Below are 26,840 nucleotides of genomic sequence, written 5' to 3'. Positions count from 1 at the left end.
GACGCGGGCGCTGCTCCTTTGAAGACTGCATTTTGAGTAGCAAAGTTCTAGATCAGCGAGCTCCACATTTTTTATCTTGTTAACAAAAACATATTTATTTATAAGCTGTATAAGAGTATTATTAGGCAGTTTCCCAAGGTATTATATTCACTTAGGCAGAGACCATTGGTAAAAAATAGTGGATATGAATCTAAGTTTTGATACTTTCAGGTTTTTTTTTTGGCTAACTTCATGTCTGATCTGACCACCTTGTTGTTATATCTTATGATACGGGTGAGAAAGATATTATATGAGAAATGGTAAAAAACAATATCACCAGCTCTACTATTTTCCCATTTATTTGTGCTTGTAGTGTTGCTAGCATATTTTTGCAGTTCTGTGCAGGACTCATTCAAAGCCACCTGGCCGTTTTGTGAGGGTTACTTTAGATACAATTGAAAATATAACCCTGACAGTCACTTTCTCAGTTCGGCCCATGTAAACTGGCTACAGAAAGCAAGCAAGCAGGTGAGGGCCTTGCTGCTAACCCCACAAGCTGAGGAATGCCCATGCTAGGCCTTGAGTGCCTCGCCGGCCTGTGTGGCTGTCTGCCCCACACACTGGAGCAGACTCTGAGGATGCTAATGCCAATTCTTGTGGTAAATGTCAGTGAATAGAAAGAGAAATGCTAGTGTTTTCTCCCTGCACCCCACTGGGGTTTTTTTTTTTTTGCATACCCTCCATGTTGCACGAACCTCATTTGGAAATTAACATTCTTGGTGACTAAGTGGATTTGTGGAGACTCACTTTTGTTTGTTCTTTCCTTGGTTCTCTCACTCGTTCAGATTGTTGCTCCAGGTACTGGGTGGGAGGATGTAGTACAGGTTAGAAGGGAGACAGAAGTGGCAGCAGGTAAATACCACATGGTCTGTGGACAGGGCGTGATGGGAAGACAGAGAATGGGACTTAACACACTGGAGTATAAGGAAGGCTTTTTGAAATAATGGCTCATCTGGAGCTAAAAACCACTATTTTATGCACAAAATAGGATATCTTCTTAATAAAAAGCATTCGATGTTATTGTTCATGCATCTCAGGTGGGACAGCGTCCCAGTTCAGAGGGACTAACTTCCGGGATTCTAGTCCTATCTGCCACCTGTAAACTAGGTGGCCTCAGGCAACGCTGAGCCTGTTTCCTTATCTGTAAAATGGGGATAATTACAGTCTCTATATCGTAGAGTTGCTGGGAGGACTAAATGAACTAGAATGGAACCTAAAACTAGTACGCATTTATGGCTATAAAAATTTTCACTAAAGAAAGTTTTACCAGAAGCAGATTACATGCTAATTTCACTTCTAGTCTTAAGTAAAAAGAAAAAGAGACCAAGATGAGTGTCTTCAGCTCTCAGGATGAGATCCTGGTCATCCTTGAGCAACATTTTTATAAACTAGACACTTAAAAAACTGCATAAGTAAATTTAATGGTTGCTTTTATTTGGGCAGATTCCAGAATGAAAATTAGAGGACTGAACAGCCTGTACTCCGTGCCAGGTCTATATAAGGACTGAGTTTCCTTGGGGGGAGTTTTTGCATGGAATAGTTGTTCAACACTTTACACTTTTGACTTTTTCCCAAAACCTTTTATAGCCATCTGAGACCAGGCTTCTAGCCAGTTATTCAGCTACCTGACAGGAGGAGAGATTTATAACTAAATTCTGGAACTGGGGCTTTGAGTTGTGCTGAAAGTAAAGAATTGGCCTTACTCTGTGTTCTAAAAAGCCATGGTAGAAATATGAATCTGTTCTTAAGTTATTTTTGGCTTGCTTACAGTTTTTACAAACAAATTGCCAGTACTCAGAGTAATAAATTACTGTCATCCTGCTGGTTTTATAAAAGAGTAATTTGTAACATAAGCATCTCAGTCAGTGATTCTCCTGTTGTCGGAAACTGAATGGTAAACCAAATTGGCCCTGATTCTAGCTGACATGATATCCTTTATGTTCTTGGGACATCCTGGCACGGTATCTCATAACAGAAGATTATCTGCTATAGGAGCATGTTAACCTATGTCATCATTTCTCCTATTTGTAGCATTTGCTCAGTGAAATAATTCTGTAGATTATGGCCTTTTCTAAATAAATGAGGTCAGTATCCACCTGTATTTGCCAGAAAAGATATATGCATTTACTGCCAGGGTCATAAGCACAGAACTACTGTGTGAGAGGAAACACTTTGAGCAGCATATAAATTAACTTATTGAAGGTCTAGGGAGAAGAGACACGAAAAGGAATAGTTTTATAAGCACAACATGAGATTCTGTTTCCCATTGTATGTTCCATAGAATATGCTCAAGGTGTTCCACACAGAAAAGCTTCCATGATCAAAATATATTAGGGCAGCATCTCAAACTTTTTGATCTGAAGACCCTTTTCACTCTAAAAAATTATTGAGTATCCCAAAGAGTTTAATGTGGGTTATATCTATTAATACTTTTATATTAGAAATTAAAACTGAAAAATTATGAAGGTTTAATTTATTGAAAAACAAAATAAGCCCCATATATGTAAGCCTAAACAATATTTTTTTGTGAAAAATAATTGTATTTTCCCAAAAATTTAGTGATAAGAGTGGCATATGGACCTCCCTGGTGGTGCAGTGGTAGAGAGTCCGCCTGCCGATTCAGGGGACACAGGTTTGTGCCCCAGTCCGGGAGGATGCCACATGCCGCGGAGCGGCTGGGCCCGTGAGCCATGGCCGCTGAGGCTGCGCGTCCGGAGCCTGTGCTCCGCAGCGGGAGAGGCCACAGCAGTGAGAGGCCCGCGTACCGCAAAAAAAAAAAAAAAAAAAAAAGAGTGGCATAGTTTTACTTTTTGTTTGTTTGGTTTTTTGCAAATCTCTTTCATGTCTGGATCAATAGTCAACTATTAATTCTCAGCTGCTTCTCCAGTCATTCTTTTGTGATATGTTGTTTTGGTTGAGCATATGAAGAAAATTTGGCCTCACACAGATTTGTAGTAGGAAAAAGGAGAAATATTTTATAACCCTTTTAGAAAATTGTGGATATTTTTCTTTAATACTATACCAAAACTCGACAAATGGTAGTTTCTTAAAGGTTTGTTGCAATATGAAATCTGAAACCGTATCAAAGCACTTTTTGCACTTTGTTATATTAAAATCCATTAGTCTATCTTGTGCTTTAATGAATCTTTTAAGCCTGAATGATTCTGTAACATCATGCATTGATTATTTGGAAAATATTGGTTCACTGAGTTGTATAGACCACACTCTGAGAACTGCTGTATTAGGGAAACACTGTACTTTCTATTGCACTCTTCAATTGTACATTAGTTCATTAAATCCCCAAGTTTATTGGACCATAGATTACATTTTCTCATAACTTCCAAGAACATCCCTCAGCACGCATGTGAACACAGTGGCATAAGGTTGTGGGTTGAAGTTTAGTTTTGAGTTAGGGTCTGTGGCAGGAAATGAAAACATCCACTCTGGGAAACATATGGATGCATGGGTGACCCTGACTAGGTCTTTACCCCATCACATGGCAAAGAAATCAAGAGTTCCTCCTGGACTCAGCCCTAGAAAAAGTGTAAAGTCTTAGAAAATTATCTCAAGATTCTTTCCTTCTGCAGTTCTTCAGCTTTGTCTCTTCTAAGAAGAACATCAGATTTGCCACTCCCTTGAGTATTACTGTAGATCACTCAGAAGAGTATTTACATTTTAGTGCTTTTTTTAATCTACAAAGTAAAAAGCTCTGCTTCCTTTAAGAGACTTTCCAGCAATGAGTTGCAGGCAGCAGAAGTGTTGGGCTGAGGCTTCTGACATTGTATGTTGCTGTCTTATGCCAATAAAAGGAAAGAATGGATTCTGAATGGAGAATAGCAAGGATTATTGAGCTGGTAATAAGTGGAGGAGAAGTGTAGGCTGGTGTTCAGTGGGCAGTACGTGGGACCCGGGGTAAGGCAGAAATTGGGTGTGTGGAACTAGTTTTGCTATAAGTGCCCATTCTTCTTCATCTGACTTATACCTATAACCTGTCCTGGCTTTTCAAACACTGTTCCTGACTTTAGTCAGATCTGATCTTCTGGATCTGGTGTCCAGTCTGGGCACAGTGTAGGGGTTTCATAGCTGTGATGGGATTGGTGTCATTAATGCAACAGTGCTCACGGGCTTCCCCTTCTGCACCCTCCCTAAGAGCATCTTGGATTTGTTAGAATCTTTTTTTTTTTTTTTTTTTTGCGGTACGCGGGCCTCTGACTGCCGTGGCCTCTCCCATTGCAAAGCGCAGGCTCCAGACGCGCAGGCTCAGTGGCCATGGCTCACGGGCCCAGCCGCTCCGCGGCATGTGGGATCTTCCCGGACCGGGGCACGAACCCGCGTCCCCTGCATCGGCAGGCGGACTCTCAACCACTGCGCCACCAGGGAAGCCCTAGAATCTTGCTAGCTTCTTTCCTCCTTCTCCCAAGGAGGAAGTGTTATCTCTTGCTGGGACATAATAAAGTACTAAATCCTTAGGAATTAGGAGGAAGGAAAAGTGTGGCCAAGGAGCTTGGGTTGCGGGTTGGAGGAGCTGGAGTAACTGCATGGGAGGTAGACTTCTAGAAAGAAGTCTTCTTCTAGAAGAGGACTTTACTAAATGTTACTGAGGAAGATGTGTTTGAGAGAATGTCAATGTCCTTTGAAAGAATGGGTTTCCTTTTCCATGAGTTTTGACAACGAAACTTCATTTCTTGAGGAGGATCTATATCTGAGACTGAACCCTGTGGGCTCCCATACTGCTAATTTTAAGAGTACTTAACTATTTATAGGTTTAATTTAAGATCAATAAAGGTTTCCTTTTGAAAATTTCAGTAAAGAACCAGTGTATTCTCTCATGAGGCCCTGTAAGCACACTGTCTTTCTCAGTAACTTACGGACAGTGACCTCACCTAGACACTCTGGATTCGTTGTGTTGCATATCAGTCGAAAAGGTGGTCTGAAGTTGTTTTCCTTTGATTAGCAGGATTAATACGTGAGTCCCCTATATTAAAAGCCCAAGTTGCTTTGGCTGAGTTTTATGATTTAATTAACAATTTTAAAAAATTTTGTTTTTGATCGTAGCTTTGTTTCAGTTGCATTTTACCCATTACTCATTGGTCTTAATAATTCCCCATCTGCATGGAATTTTAAGTTAATGACTTAAAATATGCACCACTTATTTAAGGATTTTCAGTAGAGGCTGGCTTCGGTGGCATCTCTTGCTTGGCTGTTATATTTGCTGGCTCGTTACTTTCTTTCTTTGCTGGAGCGAAGATTGAAATTACAACATTGAGCTGGAGCGTTTTGTTCCTGAGGGTGATTATCCTGAAGCTCATAGTATTATTTTGCAGCTCTTCTTATCTAGCGCCCTTTCTGTATTGGGTCTTCATTTCTAAATATCAGACAATAGTCTTTCTTTGCTACTCAGGGAATGGTTCTGAGAAGGCTTTGTGGCGTATGTTTTGGAGGATTTTTTAATGGATGTTAAAATTGCCAATGGGCATCTTTAACCCATTCTGGTTATTATGTAAGGTTTCATTTGGGGGCCCACTCGGCGGCTATGACTCAGTGCATGGTTGCACAGAGCAGTGTATCCATATCAGTCCATCAGCACTTGACCGTCTGTCACATAGACAGAAGTCAGTTGCTGGGTGCAGAGATTGTCAGGGATTCTTTTTCATCTATAAAAAGAATGTCCCGAACTGCATGAACTCCGAAGTATTTGTTGGAAGGTTTGGGTCCATGACACAGGACTGATTATGTAATTTATTTTTGACTTTGAAAAAGGAGTCTGAGGGTTTCAGAAGCATCCACCTTGTGATAAGTGCTTAGATAATTTCTTAGAAGTCTTTATTTTCAATGCATATCACTTTCTATAGCTTTGCGTTTTTCACCAAATGCTTTGTGTTTGATAATTATTTTTATAATATAAATCTGTTCCTAAGAATAGACTTTACGAGTATCTTGAACCTAAAGTTGACTTGTATCTTAAAAGGATTTATTTATAGCCTAGACCTCCACTGTCCAGTACAATAATCAGTAGTCATCTATGGCTATTGAGTCATCTATGGCTATGGCTGGTCTGAATTGAGATGTACTGTGTCAAAACAGTGGATTTTGGGCTTCCCTGGTGGCGCAGTGGTTGAGAGTCCGCCTGCCAATGCAGGCGACACGGGTTTGTGCCCCGGTCTGGGAAGATCCCACGTGCCGCGGAGCGGCTAGGCCCGTGAGCCATGGCTGCTGAGCCTATGCATCCGGAGCCTGTGCTCCACAACGGGAGAGGCCACAACAGTGGGAGGCCCACGTACTGCAAAACAAACAAACAAACAAACAAGCAAAAACCCAGTGGATTTCAAAGACTTGGTTTGAAAAAAGGAATGTAAAAATGTCTTAATAATTTTCTATATTGGTTACATGTTGAAATTATAATATTTTATATATATTGGGTTAAATCAAATATAATACTGAAATTAATTTCACCTTTCTGAATGTGCCTACAAGAAAATTTAAAATTACATATGTAGCTTGCATCCTCCTTTTACTAGTCAGGTCTGGACTAGTTACCTAGCAAGGATTTCTGGAAATAATTTGAACATTTATCACAGAGTGACGTCAAGTTTCCCCCTTTTCTTTGCTGCCTTCTGTTTGTTAATGATAGAATTTTGCTCAAAGTTACTCTGAAAGAACCACATTAAAAACTGGGACCTGGGGACTTCCTTGGTGGTCCAGTGGTTAAGACTCCGCACTACCACGTCAGCGGGCGCGGATTCGATAGGACCTGTTTTATTCTTTTTTTTTTTTTGGCCACGCCATGTGGCTTGCGGGATCTTCGCTCCCCGACCAGGGCTCGAACCTGCGGCCTCGGCAGTGAAAGCATGGAGTCCTAACCACTGGATCGCCAGGGAATTCAAGAACCTATTTTTAATTCTAGATGCATATTGCAGTGGATGAGAGCTCTGTGGGCCACTAATTTGGGATATGGTTAAAGAGATAAATCTCTTGTTTCCGCTTTTTCTCTTGTTTGAATATTTTTCTTTCTTCTGGATGCTTAGGGGTCCACCCCCACTTAACTGCTGCCTGTGATCCTGAACCAACAACCAAAGCCAGCAACTGGAGAGCTGGCCTGGCTCAGAGAAAGCCTCAGAAGAGGCTGGATTGGGGGTGGGGCTCAGGGGAGGAGCCTGATGCAGGACATACCAGAAAACTTACATGTGACTTCAGGGCAGCCCGTCCTGCAGGAGCCCTTTCCTGGCTGCTTCAGTTCCAGCAGGACATCAGAAGTCTTCCTTTCCTGTGGTCAAGTGATGTAGGTATTTGAAATGTTGCAGATTTTTTTTTAACATCTTTATTGGAGTATGATTGCTTTACAATGGTGTGTTTCTGCTTTATAACAAAGTGAATCAGCCATACATATACATATATCCCCATATCTCTTCCTGCTTGCATCTCCCTCCCACCCCTATCCCACCCCTCTAGGTGGACACAAAGCACTGAGCTGATCTCCCTGTGCCATGCGGCTGCTTCCCACTAGCTATCTATTTTACATTTGGTAGCGTATATATGTCCATGCCACTCTCTCACTTCGTCCCAGCTTACCCTTCCCCCTCCCTGTGTCCTCAAGTCCATTCTCTACGTCTGCGTCTTTATTCCTGTCCTGCCCCTAGGTTCTTCAGTACCATTTTTTTTTTTTAGATTCCATATATATGTGTTAGCATACGGTATTTGTTTTTCTCTTTCTGACTTCCTTCACTCTGTATGACAGACTCTAGGTCCATCCATCTCACTACAAATAACTCAGTTTTGTTCCTTTTTATAGCTGAGTAATATTCCATTGTATATATGTGCCACAACTTCTTTATCCATTCATCTGTCGATGGACACTTAGGTTGCTTCCATGTCCTGGCTATTGTAAACAGAGTTACAATGAACATGAAATGTTGCAGATTTTACATTAATTCTTTCTTTGGAATGCGACCAGTGTACCATGTACTTGGTTGGGGGCTAGGGTACAAAATCAAGCTGCAATTGCCCCCTTAAGAAGTAGCATGATGCTTTAGGTGCTTTATATGCCAAATAGAGATTCTGAATGCGGCACTGCCAGGAGTCAGCAAACATCTGTAAGTTATGAAAGAGCAAATTTGAGTGACTTGGGAGGAGGCCTAGTGTAATAAGTGTCTGCAGTTGTGAAAAGCTGCTGTGTATAAAAAGACATAGACAAATTCTGAATTGCTCCAGAGGGTAGAACCAGGAACAAGAGAAGTTTCTAGAGACAGATTTTTGGCTCCTCCTCACAATGATAGCCATCAAATAATTAAATGGGTTCTATTGAACAGTAGACGTGGATGGAGGTTTCACCTGGCAAGACATCATCTTCCTGTGTCCACATGCCCCACTGTGAGGAAGGTACTCCTGACAACGTTCCCTTTCATTTCAGACAACTGAGTTGTTCCTAAACCTCTTATGCTGAGATGAAGTTGTTTCCTGTAATGTCTAGTTGTTTGTCATTGATCTGTCTTCTGGAAGGACCCTCCGGAATGTAATGCATTTTCCATGAGACATTTGAGTGGGTTTTAAAGACCCCCTGGGAATTTCCCAGGGTGATGAGTTGGGTGCAGATTTTTTTTTAACTTTTTATTTTGTATTGGAATATAGCCGGTTAACAATGTTGTGATAGTTTCAGGTACACTGCAGAGGGACTCAGCCATACATACACATGTATCCATTTTCCCCCAGACTCTGTTGGGTGCAGACTGAATGGATGTCCTAAGTAGAGGATATAGCATGCGCCAAGCCAGAGCGGGACAAGTGCAGAGATGTCCACTGTAGCTGGAGCTGCTGCGATTAATGTTTTGCAAATTGCATGGTCAGAGATGAGGCGGGAAGGAAAGACTGGGGTCAGATTTTACAGGGCTTGGTCTGCCTTGCTAAGGGTGTTGGGTGTTCTTCTTAAGAAGGTTGTTCTGTAAGTGTCAGTCATGAGAGGCATTAATCAGGGAAGTGAAATAATTGGATTTGTTTTTAGATTTTGCAGTGTAGGATGGAGTAGAGGGATGAGAGACAGAGGAGAGAAGCCAGTTAGGAGGCTATCGCAGTAGTCTTGTGAAAAATCAGTGTCTTTTTATTTATTTATTTATTTATTTATTTGGCTGCACTGGTTCTTAGTTGCAGCATGTAGGCTCTTAGTTGAGGCATGCGGGATCCAGTTCCCTGACCAGGGATCGAACCCGGGTCTCCTGCATTGGGAGTGTGGAGTCTCATCCACTGCACCACCAGGGAAGTCCCCAAGCAGTGTCTTGATCCATAATTATAATATGAAGTAGCTTGTTCCTGATGAACCCATGTTGATGTCTTCTGATCACTTTCCCCTCTGCTCCCAGAAAGGTTTTAATAGTTTGTTTATTGGCCTCTAATGGAAGAAAAAGTCAGTCAGGTTCTGATTTCCTGTCCTACTGATGCTGACCTGCTTGGTTCCTAAGGAATGATATAAAAAATAACATAGGGCTTCCCTGGTGGCACAGTGGTTGAGAGTCCGCCTGCCGATGCACGGGACGCGGGTTTGTGCCCTGGGCCGGGAAGATCCCACATGCCGCGGAGCGGCTGGGCCCGTGAGCCATGGCCGCTGAACCTGCACATCCAGAGCCTGTGCTCTGCAACGGGAGAGGCCACAACAGTGAGAGGCCCACGTACCGCAAAAACAAAACAAAACAAAACAAAACATAGAAGTGAAATTCCTGATCTGCTTCTGCTTGGTCTTCTAAAATGTATATCCTGGTACCTCTCATCTTACAAACAAACCCTCCCCTAACCTCATTTCCCATTCCAGCTTCCTCCAGTTACTGGCCCAACTTTCTGCTCCATTCTTCAAGAGTTGCCATGGTGGCTACCTTTGCTTCCACTCACCCATTTTCTCCTTAGGTTTACCAATTGAACTTCTGTCCTGATCATAGTCCACTGATGGCTCTTATCATGTCATCTGCCACCTCCAGCTTGTGAAATCTGGTGATCCGTTCTCTGCATTTCTCTTATCCAGTTTCTCAGTAGCTTTTGGCATAGTTGACAGGGGAGTGTTTCTTCTGTTTTAAAACACTCTCCTCTCTTGGCTTTTGGAAAACCACACCCTCCTGTTTTCCCTTTGACTACAATAGTGGTTTCTACCCAGTCTCCTTTGTTTGTTCTTCTTCTTCTTAATTCTGAGTTTTATGTCCCTTGAGACTCAGCCTTCTATATTTCTCTTCTAGACACTCTTTCCAGATGAACTCGTCATAGCATTAAATACCACCTATTTGATGTTGACTCCCAAAGTTAATTTATGGCTTAGACTCACCAATGAGTTCCAGACTTGTCTACCCAGTTCCGAACTTGACATTTCTACTTAGCTGTTAATTAGACATCTGAAACTCAACATGGTTAAAATAGAACCCTTGAATTTACTCCCCACCAACCCATGGTTTTCCCAGTCTTCTACAGCTCTTATGTGACAATGACAGTTGCTACAGCCAAAATCTAGGAGTCATCTTTCTCCTAGATTTTCTCCTGGATTTCTCTCTTTCCTTCACACTCTTATCCAAATTATTCAAGACCCATTCCAAATGTGTCACTTCTCTGATTCCATGGCTAATCCCGAGCCCACAGCTCCATCATCTGTCATCTGGAATGCTGCAGTACTTCCTAACTTTTCTCCCTGTTTCCTTTCTTGCTTCTTCTTTCCACCAAGCAAGCATCCAGGGCATCTCTAGAAAACCTATCAATTCATGCCACTCCCCTGCTCAAAACCTCTCTAGGGACTTCCCCATGTATTTAGACTAAAATCCTGGATCTTTGCTGGGGTTTCCACGTGGATCTCATTTTTCACACTCTTTCCAGTGCTCTCTGGACCCCAGCCACCCTGATGTTCACTTTACTAAAACATGACGACCTCCTTTGTTACATGGGGTCTTGTGTTTGTTGTTGCCTCTGCCTGGAAGGCTCTGCTCCCAGCTCTTCATGCGGTTGGTTCCTTAGATCATTATGAACTCAGTTTAACCTCATCCTCTGGCATCCCAGTGGAAAGTACCCCCGCACCAGTCACTGACACTCCATCCAGTTTTAATGTCTTTGTAGCACTTACCACTATCTGGAAGTATCTTGTTGGTTCATATGCTTCCTTGTTTACCATCTCCCTGCTTGCCTGAGAAACAAGAGAGCAGGGCCCTTGCCTGTCTTGTTCCTGGCCAGTCCCTGACGCCCAGAACAGAGTGGGTGCTTCATGAATGAATGAGTGGATGTTACCTTTTTGTATTCATTCTTGGAGATGTGCCCCGCTTTTTTTTTTTGCAGTACGCGGGCCTCTCACTGTTGTGGCCTCTCCCGTTGCGGAGCACAGGCTCCGGAAACGCAGGCTCAGCGGCCATGGCTCACGGGCCCAGCCGCTCCGCGGCATGTGGGATCTTCCCGGACCGGGGCACGAACCCGTGTCCCCTGCATCGGCAGGCGGACTCTCAACCACTGCGCCACCAGGGAAGCCCCCGCTTGCTTTTTTTTTTTTTTTTGCGTTACGCGGGCCTCTCACTGCTGTGGCCTCTCCCGTTGCGGAGCACAGGCTCCGGACGCGCAGGCTCAGCGGCCATGGCTCACGGGCCCAGCCGCTCCGCGGCATGTGGGATCTTCCCGGACCGGGGCACAAACCCGTGTCCCCTGCATCGGCAGGCGGACTCTCAACCACTGCGCCACCAGGGAAGCCCCCCCCCCCCCGCTTTTTTATTTTTAGTTTTTTAGTCAAATCTCATCTGGAAACCCTCTATGCAGTCATATTAGTTTATTTCTTTGTTCTTCTTCTCCTTCCTCATCAGGAAAGATTTCTCTTGTTCAGTCAGGATTTCAGTCTTAGATACCATCCCTCTCTTCCCATCCCGCCTGAACCTCTTTCCCCTCAGAGTCTTTGTTCATAAGATAATATTCATTGGCTCTCAGCTCACAGTTCTCTTCTTCGGTTTTTTTTTTTTTTTTTTTTTTTTTTGCGGTACGCGGGCCTCTCACTGTTGTGGCCTCTCCCGTTGTGGAGCACAGGCTCCGGACGCGCAGGCTCAGTGGCCATGGCTCACGGGCCCAGCCGCTCCGCGGCATGTGGGATCTTCCCGGACTGGGGCATGAACCTGCATCCCCTGCATCGGCAGGCGGACTCTCAACCACTGCGCCACCAGGGAAGCCCTCTTCTTCGGTTTTTATGAACACAAATTTTGGGGACATTTATTGGTGATAGTTTTTTTTTTTTTTTAGAATGTCTTAAATTTTATTTATCAGTTCTGAAGGAAAATGTCAAAACTGTTTCAGCAGCCTTGATTCTTTTTAAGCCAAATCTTATGTCCCTACTGCCCCCACCTAATGAAATTAACTCAAGAACAGCCTCTATTGGATGCTGTCTTTGAATATTAATGCCCCAGTAGTAGAGAATCTATTTTTCAGCTGGAATAGTTGTCACTATTAACATTTACTTGGTAGCAAGTCAGAAAACTGAATTGTCCTTTAATTGGACATGCATTTGTTGACAGGATAATGCATTCGCTGGCCGTCTGCAGTGGACAGCTGGTGCTTTCCTCCGCTCCTATCCCTCCCGGTCTTTTGCTGGAAAGAGGACCTCCTTCCTTTGGGGAGTGTAGCCCCTCCTCTCCATGGGAGTCCAGGATGGGTCACTCCTTACTCTCTGTTGTGTCCCAAGTAGTCAACAAAGTGGTGACATAGGTCCCAGGGAGACAATCCTGTGAATTTCCTATGTGGACTCCAGGAGGAAGATTCTGTCCCTGTTCTAGATGCCTGAGGCTGAGATATTGGATATCTGAATCTTTCTGGTGTCATACCTCACTGTCCCCTGCCACAGGGAGACAGAGGATGACAATGTCCATTACCAGGGAATTATTATTGGTGATAGTTTGGGGAAATATTTCATGATTGCTGAATAGTCTTTACTACTGGTTAACTTTGTGGTGTGTAAGTTAAGTCCTTTTAGCTGTGATTTGAGCCCATATTTTTTGGCATCAACTTTGTTTTCCCCCCAAATAAATACATTTTCTGATTATAGAGGCATTTATGCTGAATATAAAAAAAATAGTACAGAGTTAAAATTAAAAGTTCCCGTTTAATCCCACCTCCTAGAGAGAAACTAACACTAATAGATCGGTATATATCCTTATAGATTTTATTCTTTTATTATACAAACAAATGTTTCTATATGTAATCAATTTATATATTCATTTCTACGCATATCTTTTTTTTTTTTTTTTTTTTTTTTTTTTTTTTTTTTGCGGTATGCGGGCCTCTCACTGTCGTGGCCTCTCCCGCCGCGGAGCACAGGCTCCGGACACGCAGGCCCAGCGGCCATGGCTCACGGGCCCAGCCGCTTCGCGGCATATGGGATCCTCCCAGACCGGGGCACGAACCCGCATCCCCTGCATCGGCAGGCGGACTCTCAACCTCTGCGCCACCAGGGAAGCCCTCTACGCATATCTTTTTAAACTCAGCCTCCCTTTCTATCTCTATCTATCTATGTATATAATAGAACATATATACACACATGTAGGTATAGATATAGATATATTTTAGACCTTTTTTATTGTAGTAGAGATGCATCCTTTTGAGTGACTGCACAGTTCTGTGCAGCAGGATGAAGGGAAAGGCTAGTTTCATGACTGGCAGAAGTGCTGTCAGGTGACAGCGTCATCTTTGTTAAGCTTTGATGAGCCACTTTGGTAATGAACAGAGAGCATGGCCAGGATGGGCTGGAAGTGACCAGAGATGTGTGATCTGCCTACCATAAGAAAGAAACAAGATATGAAGCAAAAAAAAGCAAAAATAAGCAAGTGTAACTACATCAAACTGAAAGGCTTCCGCACAGCAAGGGAAACCATTAGCAAAATGAAAAGACAACCTGTGGAATGGGAGAAAATATTTGCAAGGTATATATCTGATAAGGGATTAATATCTAAAGCAGCGATCCCCAACCTTTTCGGCACCAGGGACCGGTTTTGTGGAAGACAATTTTTCCACACACCGGGGGGTGTGGGGGTGTGGTGGGGGATGGTTCAGGTGGTAATGCGAGGGATGGGGAGCAGTGGGGAGCGATGGGGAGTGGTGGGGAGTGGTGGGGAGCAGTGGGGAGCGGTGGGGTGTGGTGGGGTGCGGTGGAGTGCGTTGGGGAGCGGTGGGGAGCAATGGGGAGTGGTGGGGAGCAGTGGGGAGCAGTGGGGTGCGGTGGAGAGCGGTGGGGAGCGGTGGGGAGCGATGGGGAGTGGCAGATGAAGCTTCGATCGCTCGCCTGCCGCTCACCTCCTGCTGTGCGGCTGGGTTCCTAACAGGTGGCAGACCAGTGCACAGCCTGGAGGTTGGGGACCCCTGATCCGAAGTATATAAAGAACTTATACAACTCAATTTTTAAAAAAGCAATTTGCTTAAAAAATGGGCAGAGAAACTGAATAGATATTTTTCCAAAGAAGACATACAGATGGTCAACAGGTACTTGAAAAGGTGCTCAGTATCACTAATCGTCAGGGAAATGCAAATCAAAACCACAATGAGGTATCAACTCACACCTGTTAGTATGGCTGTCGTCAAAAAGACAAAAGATAAGTGTTGGCTTGGATATGGAGAAAAGGAAACTCTTGTGCACTGTTGGTGGAAGGTAAATTGGTGCAGCCACTGTGGAAAACAGTATGGAGGTTCCTGAAAAAATTTAAAACAGTACTACTGTGTAATCCCGCAATCCCACATCTGGGTATATATACAAAAGAAATGAAAACAGGATCTCAGTGTATCTGTGCTTCCATGTTCATTGCAGCAGTATTCACAATAGCTAAGATATGGAAACAACCTATGTGTCCATTAGCAGATGAATGGGTAAAGAAGATGTGATACACACACACACACACACACACACACACACACACACACACACTGGAATATTATTCAGTCATGAGAAAGAAAAATTCTGTAATTTGTGACAACATGGATGGACATTGAGGGCATGATGCTAAGTGAAACAAGTTAGACAGAGAAAGACAAATACTGTGATATTACTTATATATGGAATCTAAAAAAACTGAAGTCATTGAAAGAGAGGGTACAATGGTGGTTATCAGGGGCTGAGGGTGGGGGAAATGGAGAGATGGTGGTCAAAGAGTATAAACTTCCAGTTAAAAGATGAATAAATTCTGGGGATCTAATGTACAGCATGGTAATTATAGTTACCGATACTGTATTATATACCTGAAAGTTGCTAAGAGAATAGATCTTAAATGTTCTCACCACAAAAAAGAAATGGTAATTATCTAATGAGATGGAGGTGTTAACTAGCCTTATGGTGGTAATCATTTTGCAACATATGTGTATCAAATCAACAGGATATACTTAAACTTACACAGTGTTATATGTCAATTATACTTCAATAAAGCAGGAAAAAAAGATACAAGAAGAACAATACTAAAATAAAATCCCCAAATAAAAATAATAACAATAACAAAAAAAGATTTTGGAGAAAACCAAGCCTCAACAGGATGGGATGGTGAAGCCGAAGGGAAATTTCTGTTTTTGATGGTAGAGTTGGGGGAATGATGAAGGTCTTCTAAGGACCGGAAGCTTAGTATTAGTTGTTGGTTAGTTGCTATGTTGATTATGTTGCAGTAATCTCTTTCTCTGTCTTTCTCCCACCATGGCCTTCTCTTTCTGTTATCCCCAAATAGCTATTACAGTCTACGACACATAAGAGCATAAGAGATCATGTGAGCATTGTTTGCATACATCAAAGAAAAAGGGCTGTGTGGTATGCGGCACACAGTGAACAGAGAAGGGACGAGTTATAAGAGTGATAAAATGGAAGACAGGGAAGAGAACCAGTGTTCCCTGGGGGCTGGAATCTGGATTCAGAGGGAACAGGAGGGGCCATGGACTCCCAGGAACCCTTGGAGAATTTGGGGTGGATGCTGGACTTCTCTTTCCCCAGGGGAAGAGATTTTGATCCAATTTTTTAATCTCCTAAATGGCAGAATGACCCCTGCTGCCATCTGGCCTATATATGGATGTACCATAATTTAGCCAAACCCCTATTAATGGTCATTTAGATTTTCCCCATTTTCCTGTCTTTGTTATAGTTTTCTCTGCCACCAAAATCTTTCAGAGCTTTGTATCTGCTTCTAAGCAGTTATAGTTATTTAATATAGATTAATAGAAACAATGCTGCCTTCCTCGAAAAACAGACTAAGAATATTTTGAATATGATCCCCTTAGCAGCAGGCATGGCTTGGAGCCCATAGTTGCCCTGTGTTAGTTCCCTGATGTTAAATTTTAAACCAGATCACATTTTAATTATGATGGCACGCTTTAATGGGGTTCACAGCTTAAAAAAAAACAACTGGAGATAATTTGCACACGCATGTGCATAAATGTCACAGCCTTGTGATTTCCATTCTCAAAGCTTCATTTGTAACACTTGGATTTCTGAAATCTGTTCTTGCCTTTCTCCTTGCATGATATTCTGGGTTTTCTCAGGACTGCTCATAGTAAATGAGGTGGCTACCACTGACTTTTACAATGCAGAAGAAGAAAAGAAAAATCGTTTTATATTAGAAAGTTGTATTTGGCGTTTGTGTTTTAAGAAGAAAATTAAATTACACTAAAGATTTGAGGTTTTTCTTTTTTGGCTTTTATGCTTTAAATAGTGAACAAACCAATGCCCTCATGGAGTGTTTCTGACATTTTCTGTGTAAAGCTAGACTTACAATTTTTTTTTCTTTTTTTTTTTTTTTTTTTGCGGTACGTGGGTCTCTCACTGTTGTGGCCTCTCCCGTTGCAGAGCACAGGCTCTGGACGCGCAGGCTCAGTGGCCATGGCTCACGGGCCCAGCCGCTCCGCGGCATGTGGGATCTTCCCGGACCGGGGCACGAACCCATGTCCCCTGCATCGACAGGCAGACTCTCAACCACTGCGCCACCAGGGAAGCCCCTAGACTTACAATTTTTGATCAGTATCCAAAACCACATGTACCAATGTATACTTCATCTATCAACTAACTTTATATGATACTATTTTTAAAAATAGATATACAAATATACTATTTTAAACTTCTTATTACATTTCTGGTATATATAATACTTTAAAACGTTAATTAGCATAATTCAACATAATTGTTCAATAACTTTTCCTTTAAGGTTTTAGATGATATTTTACTTCTTATTGCAAATGTCAACAACAGGGTGAAAGATGTGAAAGAAGATGATTCCTATATAGAGGCTTGAAGACTTACTCTCACTTTCTTTTTTAAAACTGGAAATGTGCATCTTGGAAATGAAAGTTTCAAAAGAAGCAATAACCCAAATAATTTTAAGATTATAGATTTTAATTTGTCAGACAGTTTCTATGCAGTTAACTACTAGGAAAAGAACAACTGCTTCTATTTAAGTCTCATAGTGTGACCACTGGTTAAAAAATGCATGTGCATATTTCTCAGAATAAACAACCTAGTGTAAATTTAGAGTATGCCGAATCCTCTGTTTCATAGTTTAGATGTATGAGCCTCCCATTCTTCGGCTCTATCAGTGCTGAGTGGTTACATTAAATTATACTGACACTTGAAAGTTAACAAATTCTTTTTTTTTCTTTTTGGCCACACTGCGCAGCTCGTGGGACCTTACTTCCCCAACCAGGGATCAAACAGGGGCCACGGCAGTGAGTCCTAACCACTGGACCACCAGGGAATTCCCCAACAAATTCTTTTCAATACAAGAAGAATGTTCTTATTTAGCTTCACTACAACTGGTGAGGATTGGTTTAGTTCAGTCAGTATGAACCGAATACTGTACCAGGCATAAGGGATACAAAACCGTCAAATAGCTCATGCCTTTGAAGAACTTAGGGGTACGTGAGGATGGGCGGGAGTTTGGAGGACAGTCCCAAACAGATGCATCAATATTATCTGGTAAGATATAAAGAGATACAGTTATGCCCAGGGCACTAGGTGGACTCTCCTCCACCTGGGGTTCTGGGAAAGCCATCTTGGAGAAGACGAGGTGTGAGCTGAATCTTTGAGGAGGAATGAGAACCAAGAGACAAGGCACAGAGCCATGAAGAGGGTGAGGTGGGGCGTGGCCAAAAAATGAGGGAGAACGAGTGAGTTGGCTTCTGATCTTAGTGTCTCCCTGAGACGGGGAATAGGATGAGTAGGGAAAAGATTTGAGGGAGAGGAGCGGATGACTTCCATTTGGGGCTTGTGGGATGTTGGAGTGGCTGAGTGACGTCCCGTGGGCTGAAGCTCAGAGGAGTGGTCAGGGCTGGAGATACATAGATGGGGCGTGTACATAGCAGTCAGAACTATGAGAGTGGTTGACGACATCCAAGGAGAAAGAAGCACCTGGGGACATGATTGTTTTAGGGGGTGGGTAGGGAAAGGGGAGTCCAAAAAGGACTTCCCACTAGCTATCTCTTTTACGTTTGGTAGTGTATATATGTATATGTCCATGTGGCACATATATACAATGGAATATTACTCAGCCATAAAAAGAAACGAAATTGAGCTATTTGTAATGAGGTGGATGGACCTAGAGTCTGTCATACAGAGTGAAGTAAGTCAGAAAGAGAAAGACAAATACCGTATGCTAACACATATATATGGAATTTAAGAAAAAAAAATGTCATGAAGAACCTAGGGGTAAAACAGGAATAAAGACACAGACCTGGCCCGTCTCACAGCATCTTATCTTCTCCATTTACACCACTGGGCTTTATTCTCGCCCAGCATTCTGTCAGACTCTTTCAGAGCTGCTTTCTTGCAAGAATCCAGTCCTGTCTGGACATGGAGGGAACAAGGAAACAAGATAAGAAAAAAAAAATTATATATTTTTTCTGATTATAAAAACGACAAATAACCATTACAGACAACTTGGAAAAATGATAGAAACACAGAGCAAAGAAAACAGAAATCGCCCTATAATCAAGCTATTCAGAGATAATTGTTTTTAATGAAAGTTTAAAATAAATTAATAAAATGCTATATTATCCTCTGTTAGAAAAGATCAAAGTAGTTTGGTATCAATTTACTCTGTAAAACAAAGGGGAGAAATCGGCCCCTGAAAGTCCCCCCAGCTACCTCTAATATGTTTAAATTACTCAATTCTGTTACTGCAGATTTATGCCTTCCTAGCTGAAGGGCATTCATCCTGCAGAATTTGCCAGATGGTGCCCTGCAAACTCTATAATTATCCATCATCATTAGAAGGAAATGCTCCATAATCTGTCAGCATTAACTTTAACTATTTGGAAGGAATGTGTGTGCTTTGGAAGAAAGGTCCCATGTGAGGAAAACATAGAAGGAGGCTTCCCTAGAGAAGATGGTGGATTCTAGCAGTATCAGGACACAGATTCCCTCCCTTTGTGCCTCCGTAGCGTCCTCTCGGCCTCCTATCCCTGTAGGTCAGGTTGCAGTGACTTCTTCTTACTTCAGTGCTCTCCAGAGCTGCTAAGGCCATATGGCACCTTTGTCCAAATTAGAAAAAGGCACCCCTTCCTTCCTGTGGCAGGAGGTGGCCGTGCTCTACGGTGTGGCCAGTGGGACGGTGCTGAGTTCACTTTCCACCTGCTTCCTTGGCGGGGCACCCTTGTTCAGTGAACAGCACCAAAAACTCTGTTTAATGGTCCTGGTTCTGCCCTTTTGAGTTTCATCCCTCTCTGGGGATGTGGAAGCTGTAGATATTCTAGGTCTAGGTGATGTAGCACCCACTGTAGATGAGCCCTGGTTACGTGGTCCTCAACTTGACAGGTATTTTTTGAGCTCTTACTATCCAAACCTAGTCCCCATGGAAAGCTACCTGCTTCTCACCTTCTCTTTGGCCACTGCCACCAACTCTGTCTTTTAGAGACTAGAACTTTCAACAGAGTCCTCTGAGTCTCAGTTGAATTTATTGGAAGTTATTTTGTCTACAGGTGCTTGAAATATCACTGTGTAATTACTGAATTCGCCACTATTCAAAATGAACAGACTCCTAATGTAGTCACAGACACATCAGCTAGATCTTCCAAAACCATGGCCCCGTCTAAAACTTTCCTCATTTCTAATTTTTTTTCACTTGAAGCTAAAGTCCACTCTCCTTCTGCTAAAACAAATTCTATTTCTTTGGATTTTGGTTCTTAAACTTGCCAAGGCTGCTTGGTGTCAAACCTCTCCCTCTTTTCAGCTACACCTGAAGTGTCTCTCTCTTATAACTAGTGCTGTTTAACTCATATTTTCTTTGGTCTGGGGAGCCCAGATCCATGGCTCCAGCTGTACTAAGCACCCTTAGTTTTTGCTTTACCACAGTGATGTTTGTTATTATGTCTTAGGCGTGAATGAATTTTTCATGTTAGAAACGATCTGTGTGCCATTATGCCGATGAGATGTAATTCTGTGGAGCATCTCAAATTTTGTGATACAGCGTCAAGCTGAGCTGCTTAAATACAAATCCTTGTGTTTTGTCCAGTTAATGCACCCTCAAAAATATGGATAGGGTGAAATTCAGGTTATTATTTCCCCCTTCACAAAAATGATAGTGATTGCTGTATGTATGGCAAATGTGATAAAAACTGCACTCTAGAGCTGAAGGATCTTGGGAAACCGTGCCTCAGTTTCCTAATCTGCAAAATGGGAATAATAACAATACCACTATCTTGAATTGTTGCAAGGATGAAATGAGTTAAATGTGAAGTGCTTAGAATAGGGCCTGGCACATAGTAAGAGCTACTAACATATAAATGTTAACTATGACACAAAAACTACTGTATGATTATCTTTTGGAAGCCAGACAAAATTTAGGTATGCATTTTTATAGTGTAGTATTCCCTTTTTAATGCTTTGGCCGAGCTAATTTTGATTAAATCCAATAGTGACAAATACCAAGTGTTTAAATGTTTTCAAACAGAGTGGTCGTTCGTTTTGTTTTGTTCTGCAAACGTTTGATAATTGAATTACCCTAGGAATTTTCCTTTTCAGGTGGGATGTATTTGTCAGAGCCAACGTAAGCATAATACGTAGAACCTTAATATTTCTTCCTTTTGCATCTGACTGTTGAGTCTCTGTTTCTGTTACTCTTCCTTAATCCCTGTGGCAAGATCCTCTGCTCTGTTTTGCTTCTTGCACAGTTTGTTTGGATTCTGCTCTCTCTCTTCCTCACTGCATAAGGCAGCCAGCTCTTGCAGTCGGTAAACTTTAGAAAATTTAGATCTTGATATTAAAGCTTGTCTGTGCACAATAAACAGCCAACCTGTGCCAATTTTCTTCCAGGCTCTTTTTGGCCCAGGAGTGACAACTGGCCTCTCTGGTCAGGAATGCTGTATGCTCCTTGGTGGGTGGCCAGAATCTGAGCTGAAATAGAAGAAATTCAACTTTCCACTATTCCGGTCATTTCTATTGCAGAAAATAATATCATTATAACTTTGAGAAATTGATAAGGGCAGTTAATTTCCTATTTCACACTACAGTAGTTATTTTTAACAAGTAAGTTCTTGAAATTCAAGGTCATACAAACCCTAGGCAGGATTACCTGAAGTGCTGTGAGCTCTTCCTGAGCAGTCTCTAGGCTTGGTTTAGGAACTGTGGGCAGGAAACAAAGAATTTATTTCTGGACTGCTAGTCGAAACCCATCATCACCTCCCTTTATCTACTGGTGCTTTAAATTTGTCATGATGAAACTATAAGTTGGCTTAATGTGAAATGTAAAACCGTACCCAGTAATTTGTATCTTTCTAATCTTTTTTTGATAATTTCATAAGTGACTAGTGGTATCTGTAGTTAAGCGATACCAGAGAAACTTTTTCTTTCTGTATATATAGTCTAGCATTTATCTATTTATCTACCAATCCAGCTCTTGAACCAGAAATGATCATGGGTGATTTATACGTACACATAAAATACAACACTATTCCATGATTAAAAGTTGGGTGACAGAGGAAAGAAACACAATGATAAGGACGCAATATTGAGTCAGACAAGAAAGCTAAAATGCAATATCAGGACTTCCCTGGTGGCTCAGTGGTTAAGAATCCGCCTGCCAACGCGGGGGACACGCGTTCAAGCCCTGGTCCAAGAAGATCCCACATGCTGTGGAGCAACTAAGCCTGTGCGCCACGGCTGCTGAGCCTGCGCTCTAGAGCTTGTGAGCCACAACTACTGAAGCCTGCATGCCACAACTACTGAATCCCGTGCACCTAGAGCCCGTGCTCCACACCAAGAGAGGCCACCGCAATGAGAAGCCCGCACACCGCAGGGAAGAGTGGACCCCACTCGCCGCAACTGGAGAGGCCCGTGCGCAGCAACGAAGACCCAAGGCAGCCAAAAAATACTAATAAATTTTTTAAAATGCTATATCATGTAGCATTACACCAGCGGTTTCAGACTTTAGAGGGCATTGGCCTCGCGTTGGGAGTATTTGTTTAAAATGCAGGTTCCTTGGCCTCACCGCAGGAACTCTGACACCCACGTTGTTAACACATGCCCCCAGGGGATTCTGCTGCAGTGGTGTAGCAATACTCTAGAAGCACTGACCTATTTACTTACTGCCAATGGGTAAATTGGGCTCCCACCTTTCTGACAGTCAATATGAAAAGGGAAGTCTGTCTTTTCATAGTGTGCAGAAGATAACATCTTTGGCATAAGGTATAAAGGAAGGTTTAACTATGCTTACATCAACTTTAATACCTGAATAGGACCTTGACTTGAATTGGAATTCAGGAAGGAAATGTCTTCTCTAGTCCTCCCTCACATGAAATAAGTCAACGAGTCTATTGTATTCAATTAAATGGTATTAACTGACCTTTTGGCAATGTGTACAAAAATCTCTTAGGGAGAAAGGAATAGAAGGGGAAAAAAAGTGGGGCTGTGGGAGGGGGAACTGGGAAAATAGTTTGGTATTATCTACCAAAAAAGCAAATATGTTGTATACTCTATAAGCCAGCGGTTCCATTCCTAAGAATATACCCTATGAATCTGTGAACACTAATGCCAGGAAACAGGAACAGAAAGTTTATAGCAGCATAGTTTATAATAACCAAAAATTGGAAACAACTCAAATGCCCAACTCTCCTGCTTCAGCAGTAGAAGGGAACAGTTGTGGACGATGGAGTACTAAACAGCAACAAAAATGAATCAACTCCAGTTATGTACAGAAACATGAATGGATTTTAAAAACATATTGCTGATCAAAGGAAACCAGATAGAAGAAAATTCCATATAAATTTCAAAGTGGGTGAAAAAAGAGAACTGATACATTATTTACGGTTGCATACTTAGAATTGGGAATCATTACCATTCCAGGGGAAAAAGGAATTGGGATCATGAAGGGACACACGGAGGCCTCGGGGCAGATGACAGTCATTTATTTCTTGTGATTTCTCCAGTTGAGCTATAACTGACATACATTACTGTATAAATTTAAGGCGTACAGCTTAATGAATTGACTTTCATACGTCACGAAATGACAACCACAGTAAGTTTAGTGAACATCCATCATCTCATACAGACACAAACAAAAGAGAAAGAGAAAACATTTTTCCCCTTGTGATGAGAACCCTTAGGACTTACTCCCTTAACTTTCCTGTGTATCATATGGCAGCGTTAGCTACAATCATCATGTTGTACACTACATCCTTAGTATTTATCTTATATCTGGAAGTTTGTATCTTTTGATCACCTTCTCCAATTTCCCCCTCCTGTCTCTACCTACCACCTTTGGTAACTACAATGGTACCTACCAATCTGATCCTTTTTCTGTAAGGTTTTTTTTTGTTTTTCTTTTAAGATTCCACATATAAGTAAGATCATACAGTATTTGTCTTACTCTGTGTAGCTAATTTCACTTAGCATAATGCCCTCAAGTTCCATTCATGTTGCAAATGACAGGATTTCTTTGTCTTTTTTTTTTTTTTTTTGTGGTACGTGGGCCTTTCACTGCTGTGGCCTCTCCCGTTGCAGAGCACAGGCTCCGGACTCTCAGGCTCAGTGGCCATGGCTCACGGGCCCAGCCGCTCCGCGGCATGTGGGATCTTCCCGGATCAGGGCACGAACCCGTGTCCCCTGCATCGGCAGGCGGACTCTGAACCACTGCGCCACCAGGGAAGCCCTGTCTTTTTAATAGCTGAATAATATTCCATTGTGTATATATAGATATACCATAGCTTCTTTATCCATTCATCCATCAATGGACCCATAGGTTGTTTCCATGTCTTGGCTATTGTAAATAATGCTTCTATGAATATGGGGGTGCAGATCTCTCTTTGACATAGTGGTTTGGGGGTTTTTTTTGTATGTATTTCCAGAAGTGGAATTGCTGGATCATATGGCAGTTCTCATTCATTTCTTTACTTGGGTAGTAATTATATATGTGCCTGTTTTAATATATTTTGATAAGTGGTTTTGTGTACTTTTCTGTATGTGTGTTATTTTTCACAATAAAAAAGTTTTTTAAATGTTGAGAGAATGTCATTAACAAGTTCATGGATAAACAAATGGTGGTATATCCATTCAATGGGATATGACTTTGCAATAAAAAGGAATAAAGTATTAATACATGCAACAAATGTATGATCTCAAAATCACTATGCTGAGTACACCACGCAAACGAGGTTATATTGTATGATTCCATTTATATAAAATTCTAGACAATGGAAACTATTCTATAGTGACAGAAAGTAGCTCAGCTCAGTGATGACCTGGGAACTGGGTGGGGTAGGAATGGGAGGAAGAATTTACAAAGGCCGTGATGAAACTTTTGGGGGTGATGAAGATCTTTATTATCTTAATCATGGTGATGATTTTGCAGGTATATACAAATGTCAAATTTTATCAAATTATGCTCTTTAAATATATGCAGATTATTGTAGGTCAATTATACCTCAATAAGGCTGTTAAAAAAATGTTGAGATGAGGAAAATAAGGTGTTAGAAATACCAGAGAAATGGAACTAACCATTAGGACCAAAGAATTGGTCCTAACCAAGCCTTCTCACAGTTAAGGGTGGGAACCCTTCATGCCAAGCGTGAGTGAGAAGCACCGTGGCCTTGGATGCGGCCAGTCACCAGGACCTGGTTACTGGATGGGGATAACCATCCATTGACTCACTGTACCTTCATTGCTTCATTTGTAAGTTGGACATAAATACCTTTCTTCTCATAATCTTTTATAGAGTAAGGAGAAAAGAGAAGAAATCTCACACTGGCGAATTTAGTTGCTCACAGGCAGTTTGTTCAGAGTTCAGACAAGGCTTTGAAGGAGAATTGAGCAAAGTCTCTGGATCCACCTGTCTTCCACGTTTTTCTTCCATTAATGTAAATCATTCGGAGATGGCTAACAGTGTTTGGTTGTAATCGCTGATCCACTGAGCTGTTAAACAAAAGACTGTTGTTCTCATAACACAGAGGGCTCTCCCTGTCTGCAGATTCCACATCCGCGGGTTCCAGATCTGTGGATTCAACCATGAATCTAAAAATATTCAGGAAAAAAATTCCAGAAACTTCCAAGAAGCAAAACTTGAATTTGCCATGCAGCAAACTATTTTTGAATTTGCACTGGCAACTATTTACATAGCATTTACATTGTATTAGTTATTATAAGTAATCTAGATATGATTTAAAGTATAAGGGAGGATGTGTGTAGGTTATATGGAAATACTACACCATTTTATACAAGGGATTTGAGCATCTGTGGATTTTGGTACCCAGGGAGGGCCCTGGAACCTATTGCCCACAGATACTGAGGGACGACTATATGAACACTTTTTAAAATACAAAATTTTCAAGAAAGTGTATTGTATTTCTGTGTTAAATCTTTGGAAACTCACTAACATAATCTATTTGGAAGGCAGATCTATATGTTGATAGAGCATGAATATTTGTATCCACAAAGAGCACAGATATTCATGAGCTCAATAAATTCAACTGCATTGTGTATTATTCCCTTTTTATACTTTAGTTTTAATTGTTTCTCAGATAAATTTTTTTTTTTTTTTTTTTTTTTTTTTGCAGTACCCGGGCCTCTCACTGCCGTGGCCTCTCCCGCCGCGGAGCACAGGCTCCGGACGCGCAGGCCCAGCGGCCATGGCTCACGGGCCCAGCCGCTCCGCGGCATGCGGGATCCTCCTGGACCGGGGCACGAACCCATGTCCCCTGCACCGGCAGGCAGACTCTCAACCACTGCGCCACCAGGGAAGCCCTCTCAGATAAATTTAAATAAAATCATTTCTTGGAATCATACCTAAGTCAAAATAAAATACTAAATGCCAAGTATTTTTTTTTTAGACTATCTTTTTTGGGGGTGCAGTTTATTTATTTATTTATTGGCCACGCCGAGGGGCCTGTGGGATCCTCGTTCCCCGATCAGGGATTGAACTTGTGCCCTCAGCAGTGAAAGCATGGGGTGTTAACTACTGGACTGCCAGGGAATTCCCAATGCCAAGTATTTAAACTGACTAGATAAAAAATTTGGAATAAACTTTTTAAAGGTAGGATAAACTAAGTTATTAAACCTTTCCTTAAAATTCTAAGCTCTGTGGTTACAGGTTTCTAGAAGGATCGGTAACACTTTTAAGCAAATCTGCTTTAATCATCTAAAGATTAGATATTGAATGAAATAAATACAAAACATTTACTTGTTTTTCTAAAGGAATATGTGCCAGATATTAAAATAGATAAATAATAATAAATTATTAAACTATAGGCATACCTCATTTTATTGCACTTCACTGTACTGCACTTTGCAGATATTGCATTTTTTACAAATTGAAGGATTGTGGCAACCCCCTGTCGAACAAGTCTGTTGGTGCCTTTTTTCCAACAGCATTTGCTCATTT

General features: G+C 41.9%; 1 protein-coding gene across 5 annotated transcripts in view; it reads left to right on the top strand.

Moving 5' to 3' along the window:
- TBC1D1 (TBC1 domain family member 1) overlaps positions 1 to 26,840 on the top strand; it is a 221,654-nt gene that overhangs the window by 18,358 nt on the left and 176,456 nt on the right. The window lies entirely within an intron of this gene.

This window comes from Mesoplodon bidens (genome assembly GCF_964165515.1).
Source record: "Mesoplodon bidens genome assembly, chromosome: 1".
NCBI lineage: Eukaryota > Metazoa > Chordata > Mammalia > Artiodactyla > Ziphiidae > Mesoplodon > Mesoplodon bidens.
This window is presented reverse-complemented; position numbering and strand designations above follow the sequence as displayed.